This window comes from Vidua macroura, chromosome 23, assembly GCF_024509145.1.
Source record: "Vidua macroura isolate BioBank_ID:100142 chromosome 23, ASM2450914v1, whole genome shotgun sequence".
In the NCBI taxonomy this organism is placed as follows: domain Eukaryota; kingdom Metazoa; phylum Chordata; class Aves; order Passeriformes; family Viduidae; genus Vidua; species Vidua macroura.
This window is the reverse complement of record NC_071593.1, coordinates 3,826,956-3,840,259: the sequence shown is the minus strand read 5'-3', so window position 1 is coordinate 3,840,259 and position 13,304 is coordinate 3,826,956.

The following is a 13,304-nucleotide window of genomic DNA, read 5'->3' as shown; positions in this document are numbered from 1 at the left end:
TGGGCAGGTGTCAGGGAACAGGAGAAGGGAAGGTGCTGCTTTCACCTTGCCTGTGTTTCAGGCAGCCTTTCCTGACTGACAGGGAGACCACTTGGGATGTGAAGTCAGACTTGTTAATAAAAGAATAAAAAGTAAAATGTGTCCTATAGGAAGAGATTGGTCTCAGTATTGACAAACTCAAATATGCATATTATGCAGCTTTCTTTAAGATAAGCAGCTGTAAATCAAACCCTGTTCCTTGACCATCTGTGCTCCTGACAGTATAATAAATGCACAGAGCTGTGAGCAGCCCAAGCTGTCAGATGAGGAGAAGAGAGACTGTGAATGAGAAAATGGCAACAATGCTTGAGCTTGGAGTCCTTAAGCTACATCAATGATATTTGTCACTCGGTTTTAGAGATGGGGCTGCATTTTCAGCTGATATAAATCAGTTTTACCAAAATCAATACATACCAGTGTTCACACACCAGCCCTCCAATCTATGGGGCATAGAGGAAACCAAAAATATTTTAGGATTTGAGAAATGGGCACACACTGAGTCAGTGCCTCCAAGCTGTACAGGAGGATGATGGAGAGAGAAATTCCGGGGCAGCCAGGTGCCCTCCTAGCCAGGAAATCTTAGATGTATTGAATGGACTCTCAAAGTAAATATATTTAAAGAGAAAGAAGCAAGTCTCTACATTTTAAATAGTTTCATTTGAGATTTATGGGCAGATGTTCCTTGTACAAGTTGCTGTTCTCCATGATGGCATTTTAGTCAGTCCTGGAAAGAACTGATTAAGATGTGCTGGGAGGAGGGAAAGGGCACAGAGGGCTGCACAGCAGTTTTGTGTAGAGCAAGTTGGTTCATGTAAAATGGCAAGACTTCTCTATGATATTTCAAAGTCTGTCATTTGATGTTGAAGTTTCAAAGTTGAAACTGGATTTTGTTCATATTTTAAGGTTTTCCATTAGTAGCAGATAAATTCAGGCCATTTAACACAAAAGCCTGAATTATATTTTTATGTAAGATAACACCATCGCCCACCTGAAGCAAAACACAGGTGTGAAGGGAGTAGGAGACATTTGGTAGATGGTCTGCAGTGCCTTCCTCAAGAGGATGTGAGTGTTGGTTGCTTATAAGGACCCTGGAGCAGAGCTTTGAGCTGCTTCCTCAGTGAGGCTTTCTCCAGAGACAGAGAAATTCTCAGGGGACAGAGTCCTGGAAACATAACTTTCATGGAGTTCAACAGGTTAAGAGCTGATTGTAGGGAGTGGACATGCTCCTCAGGACACCCTGGAGCTGGGATTTCTGTCAGTGAGTACCTTATCCAGGAAAAGTCTGCTCAAAGTCTGCCAGCAGCTGTCTCTACGTGACATACAATGGAGTGACTCAGAGTTAAATATGGAATGCCCACTCTTTACTACTTTTAAACCTGTCACTGACCACCGTGTACTTAACAAAAAATTATAAGGTTGACGTAGGTTTTCTTAGGTCAGGAGTGCTTTTTAACTAGAACAGTTATATAAGGAAAGCAACACAGCAGTGGAGCCAGGAGGGGAAAGCACTCAGCCTCATTTATTGCAGAATGGTCCTATGAGTTTGTTAATACTTTCAGAGGCTTTCACTGCTTTGAGAGTGAGCTTATACAGATAAAGCAAATGTCTGTCAGTAGGAATTTACATGCCCTAATTTTTTTAAATACACATTGTGATAGTGTGCTGGAAATTTAGCAAGAGACATTGAAATCCTGACAAGGTGACTTAGATCACACCTGCTGGGAATTTCAGCAGAACCTGGGGCAGTCCCTGGACTGTTTGAAGCCATGCTGTGTCCTAACAGCCAGCCAGGAGCTGTCTGGGCACCTTCAAGGTGTAGCAGGACTTGACTGGGATTACAGGGAGACCAAGGCACACACTGCATAGGGGCACAGCCAGTTCCTCATTAAATGACTAATTGTCTCTTTGAATGAACTCGTGAGTCTTTGAGAAGAAATGCAATGCATGTGGATGAATAAATGACAAATACTACCCCCATGAAGTTCCATGAAAAAACTCCCATTTCAACTCTGATTTTCGGGAGGAATCACGTATAAAAGAATGTGGTTTCTCTCCCTTTCTGTGTACAAAGCATGTTCCCAAGAATAAGCAGCTTTTTGTGGAGGAAGTGCACAAATTAACAAAGGCTGGTGGAAAGAAGAGTTGTGTTTCAAATGAGGAGGGAAGAGAGGGACAGAAAAGCAGGTCCATGTGGGGATGAAGACTCAGCAATGTGGGGAAGAAGAGAGTGCAGAGTGGTGGTTTTGAGTTGGGATTTATCTGCAAACAATGTAAGTGAATCAACAAAGAGCCCATTTCCACAGTACCTGCGGCCAGGCCACGAGAGGGAGCGAGATGTTCACAGGTCCTGGCTGGGATGAAATTCCCTCAGTGCAGGGCTGGATTCCACTGCTTGCCTAATGCCAGTGAGGAATTTGAGCAGAGAAAAATACACTCCAGACAAGTAAGGTTTGAGCTGCAATACTTTTGCCACATCTTCAAGAAGCAGCATGGTTTTCCACCCCAGCTGGGGATGGAAATGTGTGGTTTGGTGAGAGAAACAAGGCAGAGTGATCTCAGCACAGAAACCAGTGACACTGATGGAGACCCCAGCTCACCTTCTGACTGCCAAGCATACCAACAGGGAGCAGCAATCCAGAGATTTTATTAAGGAGCAAAGCACAACTCAACTGGAAATGAATCCAAGCATCGAAATCAGGGCAGAGATCATGGGTGTTTCAGCTGTTTTGCAAAATCTGGATTCATTCACATATTATTGCACTGAATCACGTGTGGCTGAATCACACACTGCAATCTCTTAAAATGAAATTCTATACCAGTGAGTTTAACAAAGGGTCTCAGCTGCCACTGCAAATGCTTTGTCTAGGAGAAATACTAGACCAAGAGCATGGCTTTACAAACCTTTCTGCCAAATATTTATAATATTGCACTGTTTTTCTGAAAAATGAAGTGAATAAGTATCATGGCAAGGGGAAAAAAAAGCAACAGAGGACACCAAAAAATTCAATGAATCTTCATCATAGTTAAAACAACTATCAGGTTCAGAGTTTGATTTTTGTCTGGACTACACTATAAATTATTTATGTCTGGATAAAATGAAATGATGACTTAAGAGTGGGTAGTGCCAGTCTGTGAGAAGGTGGGCCTCGAGGAAAACGATTAAAAGGAGTTCACAAAGATAGACCTTTTCTTTGCATTCCTCAAACCACTGCCTGGGATCACTGTGTGTGACAGCAGCTTGTCAGTCCAGGGAGACAAGGGAAAGCAGTTTAAATGCAGGATTTTCCTATCTAAGGGGTAAGTTAATTCATGCTTTAAATTCGAGGATGAATGTTTTATGCTTTGCTCTGTATTTGCAAGACCTGTCTTGCATAACTAATCCTGGGGCACAAAGGAGGAGATAGCTGCACTCTTGGAGGCCTGCTCAGCACTTTAATAGCCCCAAGGCATCTACACACTGTCTTCAGATCAAGGCATTATTGTGTTGTTAAAAAATAAATATTTAAAAGCCAGGGCCTTTTAACATGGAAATGCTGAAAGCTTTTGCAGTGAATATCATTTAACTTTAAAGCTCCATCCTGTTGCTGCTTCGAGTTATTTTCCATATGAAATAGTGGAGAAACTGAGGTGCTGAGCACTCTGGTGACTTTCCCAAGGTTATACAGTAGATAGGAGTGGAAATAAATATTGCAGATTCTCCCTCCAGTGCCAATACTGTCTCTATTCTATAAATCAGTTCATTAAATACAAGCAGTGAATTAAGAGGGTTTTTCTTTACTGGAATATTAATAATATCTTGCTTTCACTGCAGGAAACTGAATTAGAGGACCATGATTCATGGATTTGTAGGCGTAGACAGCTGTACACCAAGTACAAAGAATATTAACAGTTTTAATCGCCTGCAAGCACTACAGATAATTCAGTATCTTTCATAGCAAACAAGATTACTCCTAAAATGGGTGACTTAGACCTAAATATCTTGTATTATAGCCCATAAACCTGAGAGCAGTTTTACTCCTTCCCCTGTTCAAAAAAAAGGGAAACTAAGGCCCCAAGGAATTACACTCGAAGTGTAAGCTAAGGTAAAGCTCTGGTTTTGAGATGGATTTTTTTACCTCAGGATGTGCATCCACGGAGTTTGACTCGTACTTCATTAGTGTACAGAACATTTATGTTGCATAAAGCTGTGTGCACACAAATCTCCCCAAGAGCTCCTTGGGGATTCTTGGCTCAGTGGTGCCCCTGCCTTCTCCTGCTTTGGCCCCTGCCACAGCAGCAGAAGGGCTCTGGAAAGGAGCAATGAGGTGTCTGCTCTGAGTGACACCTGGTGCCATTTTATCAGGCACAATATTGCAGTAAACTGGATTTTCTGAGAAGTGACAAGTCTAAAACAAACTAAAAATCATTAGGGCTTTCTTGAATGTTTGCATTAACTAATCCTTTATTGGATTAAATTTTTTTAGCATCACAAGTGACTGATTCATCTTACTCAAAAACTGGACATGAAACACTTCTTATTAACCCTGTTCCTCTGGCCATCCCATGGAATAGCATGTGATACCTGACTGGGATAGTAGCCAGAGGAAAGTTGATCTTCTGGATAATACATGATTTCTTATATAATTTTGGTGAAAGGTCCTACCTTTAGGGACCCAAGAATAACAATACAACAAAAAGTAATATTCAATTTTTTTTTTTTATTGAATGTGTTTTGTTAGACATTTTTGGTTTCTCTATTTTTAGTCTGCAACCATTCCAAAATCCCTAAAAATGTCTTTTTGCTTCTAGCACTGCCTGAGAAAATGGACAGTGCATTCTACATGTTACCACGTGGACAATATTTTTACCATATTTCTTTTTTGTGCCATTAACTTCCTGAAAAACTTACAAGAGCCTGAAGCAAACTTACTTTCTCTTCTGTGTTCTCTTCAAATTTGAGATTTAAGTGATTTCACGTATTCCTTTCTTGTGAGATGGATTTATTTTTGATGCTACTAAAGAAAAAAAAAAAAAAAAGAAAAAATATGTAGAACCATCTCAGGCTGTGATGCCTGAGAACACGGCACAGTGCCCATTAACTTCACTAACGTTCCCCAGGGAGGAGCATTAGTGAAATTAATGGGGTTTACCTGGGGTTTACCATTTTTTGGTGATGTCACTCAGCTTTAGAGTCTTTGAAATGAGGCAGAATTGTAGAAGGCAGAATTATAAGCAGACGTATGAAGGATTAATGCAGACATAAATTACAGCCATAAAACAGGCACAGGGCACTGAGTTACCCCCGCTTGAAGGGAACACCAGGTTACTGTGGGACAGCTCCTGGCTGCTCAGGCACCTCCACCTCCCCAGGGGGACACCAAGGGTCCTGCACTTGGGATCCCCAACACGCAGGAAGAATGAGCTCTGACTCCAGTGGTTTTAGAAGGTTAATTAATTACTTCATTAACTATATTCTACTAAAACCATATTACACTAACAAGAGCTATCACTAACTAGAAAACTTGTGACTCTCCCTGCTGGGAGTCCTAACACAGGTGTGACTTAATTGGTCAACCAATCTAAAACACCATTACCGTGTCTAATTAAGAAATCACCTTGGGTAAACAATCTCTGTAACACATTCCACATGTGTACAACAACGAGATAAGGATCGTTTTGATTTTCTTTTCTCTGTTTCTCTCACAGCTTCTCTCAGGAGAAATCCTGAGAAAGCCAAGTCTCTCTCTGTTCAGGGGACATGTAAGTACCACACTACAGAAGTTCCAGTATTCCAACTAGTTTGTGCCACTGTGGTACCACCACAGAGGCTGAAAATCTGTGTCAGAGCAGCTCGCACCGCTCCGAGTGGGACTGCAACAAAATTTGGGAGGTTGTTTTTTACATCACCGAGTGCCAGAGAAGTCCCCGCAGTGTGTTGCCAGTGAGTGAGTGGTGTGTGAGGCAGTGATGAAAGCTGCTCAGTGTAATAATTAGCGTTGGTTTGTGGAAAGCAGCTCCAGAGGCAGCGCGGAGGCTCCGCGCGGCTCCTCGGGCACCGCTGCGCCCGCTGACGAGATCCCACCTGACATCTCACCCAGCTTATTAACAGGGCCAGGGAGATGTCACAAGGCATCAAGTCAACGTCTGCTGCCTCCCCTGAGGGACACTCAACTTCTGCACAGCCACAGAAACTTTTAAGAGGATAGAAAGGTCCCTTAAGAGTGAAGATAAGTGAACAGGGATCACCTACCATGAAGAGGACTGTGGATGCCTCAGTTGTATTTATAACCATAACAAGGTTTTGGCCTCTTGAAGACATTTTTCTGCAGTAAAGTGCAGGGAGTGTTTTCAACATTTGCTCTATACTTCAAAGGTAGAAAGAAGTCCTTTGCACCACAGGATTTCATCCCATTGGCTCAAGGATCTCTGTCAATGTTTTGTTTGGGTCTGTTCTTCATGTAGTATAGAAGAACCTGGGAATTCTTGACTTTAGAGTGGGAATTTGATTTATTGAATATAGAATTCCAAAGGATGACAGATCTGTCCACAGAAAGAGCTCAGAAGTTCAAGTGTAAGGGCCCATGGCCACAAACACACAAACACACATTTGCACACCCTCCTCCTGCCACTTTACTTCCATTGGAACACGGTGCAAAATCTCTTGTTCCTCATCTTGCCTCAAGCTGTTGTCCTTTTGGACAGCCCTGTTGGTTGTCTCTTTGTATTCCAGAGTGCTCTGTGGTTTCAGTGCAGAGATGGATGCATTTCTGTGCAGTAATTTTTTTGCAGAAATCTGGTTGCCCAGAATTAACCTGTAAAATATGGAATTGTGCACTTCTGGGAAGGGTGCACATGACTTAATGAGTGTGAGATGCACTTCAAAGGGCAGTTTTCAAGTCCTATTTTGTAAGTAGCCTGATCTCTTAAGAACATAATTCTATTTTTCATGAAGTATTTTTATGGTAAAGAGCAACAGACAAGTGTGTAATAATTATTTCCATTATTTCTGCCTCTCAGCTGATGCCTGGAATTTCCACTGACACAAACATGCTTTCTGCATATTTAAATCCAGGGAGTGCAGGCAGCAACAATCAATAAGGGAGAAGAGAAGGGAGTACTAATGTCTTGGGGTTGTTTTCTCTGCATTACAACAAAGATTTAGAAGGTCCAGCCTGTTTTTAACTCCAGTTGTGAATAGCTTGTACCACATATAACTTTAATAAATACAGCCACAGAAGACATTTCACAAAATGTCTTTGTGAAATTCCCTTATCAAAGCAGACTGAGGAGTCACTAAAAGACCTTCACCTCCAATTAAATCAGTGCCTTTGTAAACGGAACTTTTCTTGCTGGGTGTATGTTTGGTGTTAATTTGCATGAAATCCTCTCAAGTGCACCATCCTTTTTGGCCAAAAATTCAGCCCATCAGTGTTACAGTGTTAATCAAAGATTAATTCGAGTTCTCTTTTGGTTTGTTTTGGGGTTGAGGGGTTTGTGCTTTTTGGGGTTTTGTGGTTTTTTACAGTCTCTGGTGGACCATGATCTGGAAGGGCTTTATACCCAGACAGTTTTCATGTGGGATTTTTATAAACATTAGTCAGCTGCTTTAATTGCTGTAAATCCATTTGCTGCTCCTTAGAACATTTTTCCACCATCCAATTAACAGAGGATAACTGCCCCACCTTTAACAGATGGTGATTGAATACACACCCAGCTAAACCTGAGACAAAGGAGCAAAGGAGAACTTGCCTCCTTTCCACTGGAACATTCTCCTTTGTGATGCTCTGCCCTCTGCTCAGCCTCTGGTGGGTGCTCAGCAGTTGTTCCCTCCAGCAGGGCTGGAGATAAGGATCATAAGGAAAGCAATTCCCAAGAGTTATTAGTTTCCTGTCTTTTGAAGCAAATAGACCGTGTTTGTAATGGCAATCATAGGTTAAAAAATCCAGTCTGTTAAACCTTGCATCAGAGCTGGGTTAAGTGTTGTGGCATCTTGAGGCATTGAGAATTTGCTTATACTTCCTTCTTCTCTCTTCAGCTTCACTGAAAGGTGAGAGGCTGAAAAAGGTGCAGGTTGAAACAAGTTTCAGATATGAACATTGTGTTCAGCTCCAGCTGCTGTTTTAAAAGCCTCTGACTTTCATAATTTTTCCTCCAGAAATCCTCTGTTGGATTTCTTATATAATTTTTATTATAGAAACTCTTGAGCTTTTAGAAAATCTTGGATCTCTGATCTCCGTGAGGTTTTTCAGATCTCAATAGACCCACTGATAAATCTGACCAAATAAATATCATTTCAAAGGTCTTTTCCTACCGAGATAATTCTGTGATTCTGTGATTTGAGGGGAATCCTGATACCACCTTTCGTTTCATTGCATATGTCAGTAGCAGCAGATAAACATGAGCACATCTCTGTCAGTATCTTAGGAGGACTTTTAATTGCCTTTAATTTGCTTAAAGCTCTGGTAATTCTGGACCAGTTGATAAATTATATAGAGGGCAAGCAGACTACACTGCAGCAGCTGGGTACAAACTCATTCCTGAGGGAAAAAGGAAATATAATTCACACTCTTCCATCTCTTGTGACTGCATTTAGAGACTGTAAACGCTTTGCAATAAGGGAGTGACCACATGTCTGTGTAAGACACGCTGTCTGGGGCAGATGATGGAAGCCTTTTGATGGGTTTAGGCTGGTCTCATTTGGCTGCTGAACTGCAGTGTCTGAAGTTTTCAAATTCAATCATTGCTGCTGCCACGTTGATTAAATTTGATGCAATTTCCCTCCCAGCAGAGCAGCAGCAGCAGCAGCAGCAGAGAAGGACTGGGCAGGTGTAACACAAAGCTTCAGCTCACAGTTTCTATCATCTCATAAATGTTAAGACTTTTGCTTTTTCAGTCCTTTTTAGATATAAGACCAGAGGGCAAACTGCCCAGAGGTACCCCTTGGCTGCATTCATAAAACTGCCCAGTCCGAGCAGGGGAAAATTTTTCTCAAGAGAAAAAAAAAAAAAAAAAACCAACACTAAAGCCAAAATGGTAAAGACCTGAATAAAAATGGGATTTCTGTTCAGAGATGCTGCTTAGCACTTGGTTTCAGTGCTTGCTGAATTGATTAACATACTGTTGGTCACTCAGGCTCAAGCAGTGGTGCCCAGGACACCTTGTGATGTCTGAAAATGAGGAGGAAAACCCTTTGCCATCATTCAGTGCACCTGGTACTGCAGCCTGGCCATGACATGTGCCTTAACTCAATGAAGCATAAGCCTGGAATAATAACTTCCTTCATGGAAAAATATGCTCAATTAGCTGCTCAAAAATGTGCATGAGGGTGGACAGTTTTCAGTCCAAGTCTCTTGGAAGGAAGGATTTACTGGCTGAGACCCGAATCCTTCACGTGTGTCTGCACAGTGATTGCTCTTTCTTTTAAACTTCTTTACTTAAATTATTTGGGGAAGTTTTGAGCACTTCTAAGGGGAGTGCTGGAAGATAGAAACTCTGTCAGGAGCAAATGTTTTTTCTCTTAGTTTCTTACTGCTTGATGTGAAGCACACTGAGGATCCACGACCAGTGTGCTTGTCACTGCCTTTATTGTCAAGGTTTCTCCTGGTAGTATCCTGAATAAAAAATTAAAGACTGGAAATCCATATCACTGTTTTTAGTCCAAAGCCTGCCTACTGTTGTGGTTTTCCAGCTCTTGCTGTTGGGAGGTGTGGAGAGACATTGGTTTTCCTTCTTTGTTCTCCACAGAAGGATTCGAAACAAAATCCTCTACATTTAGAACCAGAACTGGAATTGTTATCCTGATTTGCAAGCACGTTTTTCAAAACCATTCTGTCCCCTTGGTGGAGCCTGGAAGGCAGAATCACATTTATCACAGCAGATAAATCAGCTGACAGTCAAAATCTCATCAACATGGGGTCCCACCTTTGTGGAAGAGGAATATTTGGGGTTTTTGTTGGGCATCAATTCCCAATTGGGAAGTTTGTGCTTTTTCAAACCTGTATGAACTAAAATGTAGTCCTGGAAGTATGAAAGAAGGTGAAAAAGCTGTGGACCTTTGCTTGGGAGCACTGAAGAAGCACAGATTATAAAAACCCTTTATTTCTGAGACTACTCACTGGTGCAATCTTGTGTTTTACCACAGTGTCAGTTGAAGTACATAAGAACACCACCTGATTTATGTCTTTTATTTTTGATTGGGATTTCTTCAATAGGAAGAGGAAGAAGGGAATATGAGAGACAGAAATATAGTAAAAGTTGTTAATGGTTCACCAGGAGGGAGCAGAGCAGTTGTGGCTGCCCAGTATCCGAGGGCACAAGAGGGTGCTGTGCACTCAGCACATCACAGCCAGCCCCCAGGCTATTGTCACTGACTGATGCAAATAAACGATTTTAAAAAGTAAAGCTTTAATATTTTCTAGGTAGAAAGCTTTGCTTTCTTCCTGCTAGCCGAAACTGCACAGAATGTTTGGCAAGTGAATGAAGCTTCAAAAGGATTCAAAAGAATTTCTGTGCTGTGAGGGAAACAGCTGAGAAACAGAAATAAGCAGAGCTAAAAAAGACAAAATTAAACAGGAAATGTTGCAAAGAGAAAGATGGGTCAGGAAGAAAGTCTCTGAAATCAAAGACAGCAGCCCATGGCAAGCACTGCAGCTGGGCTTGTACAGCAGAAGATCAGAGCTGTCACACATTGCCAAAGAAATTCTCTTTCCCTGGCTGCTGTGGGAGCAGGGCTGATGCTTCACAAACCTATGGGATACCTCTCCCACAAGATGCAGAACCTGACAGTAATCCCTCATCTCCTGCCAAGCCCTTCCCTGAGATCTCAGCCAGGAGAACTCCACAGGCTCTGTGCAGAATAGGCTGGGAGGGTGGGCTTGGATGCAGGGGGTCAGGTAAGGGATGCAGGTGAGCAGCTGAGCATAAGGAAGGGCTGTTCTGTACAGAAAGGAGTGGTAGTTTTAGCAAGGGCTGGTGGAATTCTTAGGGAAGCTGAGTCCTTTTCCACCCCTGCCACTAGCATGTTCTTGGAACTTTCACAAATTATGCCTTATTGTCTGTAGTCTCCCATCTGTGAAGGCTGAGGCATCTTGGAAATGAAAATGTCACATGCTGATTCTGTGCACTTGATAGAAAAAGGGGGGGTCTGCAGAGGAGGAGCCACAGAGACCCTTAAATCCTGTGAATAAATACCTGCTCTTAATAGAGAGCTGAATCTATCCAAATAAAACTACATTGCTAAAGACATCAAGTCAGTTCTGCTTTCCTGTGTTAGAAACATCTTTATCTCTGACCTTAGTTAAATTAGGGGCAGAAAACCAGTAGATTGCAGCAGGAGCAATTGTTTGCAAGATACAGCCCTAAGAGTTGAAAAAGCATCAGTTCTGCATGAGAAATACCAGTTGCAGTTACTTGTTGATGCCAGTTCAATGAATCCTGACCCCAAGAGTTATTTTGCATGTTTGGATTTTTCTAATCAGAGGTAGCCTGTCAAACTGCCACTTCCTCTGTAATTTAAAGGTAAATACTTTCAAATAATCACCTCAGGAATTTATTTGGGTTTTACCCTGGTGGTTTATAGAGGCAGCTGTGCCCATTTCTTTCTGGGTGGTGTTTTCAAAATAATTGAAGACATGAAAGGCACCTGGAGCAGGATGTGTCTTTATGGGGGGGATCTAGAGGCTGTTTCAAGGTGGTTTAGATAAAAGACATATGAATTAGAAACAAGGTGTGCTGCAAAATGTGAGAGAGGCACTCAAAGGTATAAACCTTGACATGCTCATTTCCCAAGAGCAGTGCAGGGAAATGCTGAGGTTGGAAGTGACCTCTGGAAATCAACTTGTGCAGTGCCCTGCTCAAGCAGAGTCAGAGCAAGTTTGCCCAGTGCTGTCCCCAGTTGGGTTTTGTGGTGATATTCAACATTTCTGGGAAGCCTGGCCACCCTGACAGACAGAGAAGTGTTTCCTTGTGTTCAGATGGTTTTCAATCTGTGCCCATTTCATCGTTTTCTGTCAGTGGTGCTGCTGAGAACAGCGTGGCTCCCTCTTTGTTCCCTCCCAGCTGTTCAGTGTTTCTAGGTACATACTGAAGGAGAGGTGAGGGATATTGCTTTCATTGTTTGAGTTCAGGCACAGGTATCTTGGAGGAAAGGCTGTCTGAGAAGGAATTTTTTGTCCCCTATTCTGGATGAAAAATACTCTGAATCCAGTTATAAAATATGACCTTAAATTGAAATTTCTGGCCTCTTTGACCTAAGAATGAGCTTGCCAAAGGTGTTTGACTTTGTGCTCTTCATATCAGGATACATGCACCCAAATACCATCTGTCTCTAGAAAAATCTTCCATCACAGCACATAGGTGTGACCCCAGCTCTCCAGACTCTCTGCTTACCCACCCTGCATAAAGAGGGAGGGATGGAGTTAAAAGTAAAGTGTGTAGCTGGCTGAGGACTTGCCTTTGTGGGTGTGGGTTTGAGGATGTCAGGAAAACACAGATGCCTTGTTGCAAAATCATTTCTGCTGTCCCACAGGAGACAGGCAGATTGACTGTCAAATATTTCCATCCCCTGAAAATGAAGAAAACCCGTTCAATTTTAACTAGCTAAAGATTTGATCCACATTTTGCACTTTCATGTGGCCCAACAGACATTACTGGTGCTGTAGTAGAAAGTAGTTTTTGGGTCATTAAAACAGGAAGGAAAAGCCCCTCACTTTGGAGACCATACTCCTTGTTGCTGCTGTAGGTTATTCTTCTTGCTTAAAAGATACTGAGTCATATTTAGATAATGTGAACAGACTTGCTCTAACAGCTGAGGAATCCAGAAACAGCACAAAGCAGAGTTCCTTGTCTTTGGGCTCCCCCCTTCTGCTCCCTGTTTTACAAATAAAAGGGAAACCTGTCCTCAGCAGGCGTCCAGGACACTGCCTGACCCCTGCTTGCATTTCCACGGCTGTTGGTCACCTTGATGGAGGCTCCTGCTAAGAAACACAGTAAGTGATCACACCGGGGATTTTTACCTGAAGGGATTTTAAGCAGAAGCTGTTGCTGTCAGAGTCACAGGATCAGGTGTGATTTCCCCTTTGCTGGAATAGACAGCAAATATTCAAACAGGCTCTGGGCTGTTTTTAGCTCACAAAAGCAAGGGAGTCCTTTGAAAGATCCTCCGTGTACCCAATCATCGCTTTCCTCACCCTGTACAGCATCATAATATTCTGACAGTGTAAATCCTCACATTTGCCTCCCTCCCTCCCTCCTCCCTCCCCCTCCAGACTGCTGCTATCGGATCTGTG